This window comes from Mus caroli, chromosome 10 (assembly GCF_900094665.2).
Source record: "Mus caroli chromosome 10, CAROLI_EIJ_v1.1, whole genome shotgun sequence".
NCBI classification, from domain to species: domain Eukaryota; kingdom Metazoa; phylum Chordata; class Mammalia; order Rodentia; family Muridae; genus Mus; species Mus caroli.
In genome coordinates this window covers 109,521,885-109,524,398 of record NC_034579.1, presented here as the reverse complement: position 1 = coordinate 109,524,398, position 2,514 = coordinate 109,521,885, and the positions used below count along the sequence as shown (strand labels likewise).

Sequence of the window (2,514 nt, the reverse complement as noted above, 5' to 3'; positions counted from 1 at the left end):
ACTTCATCCTGACGCACAAAGGCCTACAGAGTTCTGTGTACACGATATAATTTTAGCTCAGGCCCGCAGCTGTGTTAACAAAGCAAGGAAACTTTCCACTGTGTATTCTCTTCCCTCTCTGAGCAGAAAGCAAACTTCGGGTTGTCCTGGGGTCTGTGTGTCGCTTCTTTTGCTCAGAGAACTGTAAGGCTTTGCTACATGGAGGAGGTGTGGCTAAAACAGGCAGCCCTAAACTGACAGCGTCAGTCATCAGTTGTTCCCACGGTCGCTCCCAAATCAGGCCCAGACAGGGCTGCAAACCACATTCTTTCTTCTTTACCTCAGTTAATACGTGTGCCTGCTATTCGTGTTGACAGTGGGACACAGGGGAGAAAGACAGCTTGAGGCTTAAATAGCTGGCCAAGGCTTACCTCACAGTTGCTTACCACAACGTGCTTGTTTGTATATTAAAGTCTCAAATATCAGCTTAAACATCCAATTCGATCATACTCGATCATTTAATTCGTGGTGATTTTTTATTTCTGTAGTAACACACAAAACTAATGGGTGTGACAACCAATGGTATCTGTGATTTAATACTGGGATCTCTGATACTGACACTTGATCTGTGCCTGTCGTTGGAAAGCCCACATACGCCTGTCACAGTCTCTAAGGTTCATAGGTTGCGGCACTCCTATCTGAAAGTCCACCTGTGTCACTTCTAGTTTTACTGGCCCCTTATCTGTGCTCTCTGGGTCACACAGTTAACATTTATTGAGTTCTCACTGGAGCTGGGCCACTTCCCCTACCTCTCCTCACAGTCCTACCGAGAAGGTGTAAGGATCCTATTACACGAACTGCACACAAAGAGGAGGTAAACAAGAAAGAGTTAACTAGGACTAAAAGTCACTAACCAGGTAAATGTCTTACGGCTTTCTATCACTGCGATGAACACCGCAACCAAAAGCAGCTTGTAGAGAACAGGGATTGTTTCATCTTACACGCTACAATCTGTCATCAAGGGAAGCCAAGGCAGGAACTCAGGCAGGGCAGGAACCTGGTGCCAGGAATTGAAGCAAAGGTCATGAAGGAAGGCTGCTTACGGGCCTGCTGCTCTCAGCTTGCTTAGTCTGCTTTCTTACACCACCAAGCCCAGAGATGGCACTGACCACAGTGAGCAGAGCACAGCCACACCACAGTCCTCAATTAAGAAAAGGTCTCGAAGGCTTGCCTGCAGGTCATTCTGCTGGGGGCATTTTCTCCGTTGATGTTCCCTCTTCCCTGACGTCTCTAGCTTGTGTCAATCCAACAGAAAACTCTGCGCAGCACAGCGACGGAAGAAATAAAGGAGCCTTTGAGTGTCAAAGAGGCAGCAGCTGCAGGTGGGACTACCTGTAGGCTAAGGGAGGTGATAGAAAAAAAAGGAGAATTATTAAAGCTTGGAAATGGGTAGACAGGGTAGCTCACACTCGTCGCCACAGCACTCAGGAAGCTGTGGCGTGAGGATTGAGGTGCCGTGCCAGCCTGAGCTACAGAATGAGACCTGGTCCAGACAGAGAAAGGAAGACGGCAAGCCAGCCAACAACCACAAGCTTTAGAAATGTTAAAAAAGAAAAAAAAAAAAAATGACTGAGGCCAAGTCCCTGGATGGTTCCTGTCTGGAGCAGTGGTTCACAGCCTTCCTAATGGTGCGGTGACCCTTTAATACAGTTCCTCGTGCTGTGGTGACCTCCAGCCATAAAATTATCTCATCGCTACTTCATAACTGTCATTTTGCTACTGTTTTGAGACATGATGTGAGTATTTGTGGTTTTTGATAGTCTTAGGCAGCTCGCTGCGAAAGGGTCATTTAACAACACTCCCTGCTTGACCCCTTAGTCTTGGGGGAATAGAGGGGTAGAAAATCTGGCTCTTAGGGTGTTAGGGAAATTGTCACTTGGGTGCAGTGGCTGCTGCGGAGACCCTTGTATCTCCTGTTGCTTTCCGGAAGATGATTTTTAAAGAAAATGGTGCTGAGTAAGCATGGGCCGATAGGGTGGAAATGTAACCTCCGCCTGTCCTTCTGTTTTCTAGGGCCTCAGTGGACATGTCTAGGTAAGCAGTTGGCAAAGTAGGAACAGGTCCCTCAGAGTGGCAGCCTGGAAGTCTCATGACAAACAGAGACATTGAAGGGAGATTAGAAAATGGGAGAAAAAGAGCAGAGTGTCTGTCACTAAATCCTGTCTTTACCCATGGAGGAAAGTTAAATACAAAACATACTGAAAATAGTGCATATATCTTCCAAGGTCCCATGACTGTAAGAAATCCAGACATGAAACAAAGACCTGAACTCAGGTCTCCATCTCCAGATTCTAAGTGCTTGATGACAACCCCCAGGCCCCATTCTCCTTGTGCCTGTGGCCATTTCTCTCTCTCTCTCTCTCTCTCTCTCTCATTTATTCTCTCTCCCATTTATTCTCTCTCTCATTTTCTCTCTTTCATTTATTCTCTCTCATTTTCTCTCTCATTTATTCTCTCTCATTTTCTCTCTCATTT

The 2,514-nt window shown here is 46.3% G+C and overlaps 1 long non-coding RNA gene across 1 annotated transcript in view; it reads right to left on the bottom strand.

The window, feature by feature from the left end:
- Positions 1-499: 499 nt before the first annotated feature.
- The window catches only part of LOC110302814, a 10,602-nt gene continuing 8,587 nt past the window's right edge, over positions 500-2,514 (bottom strand). The window contains exon 3 of the long non-coding RNA XR_002378849.1: positions 500-1,378. This is a non-coding gene — a long non-coding RNA (uncharacterized LOC110302814). The remainder of the gene's footprint in view (positions 1,379-2,514) is intronic.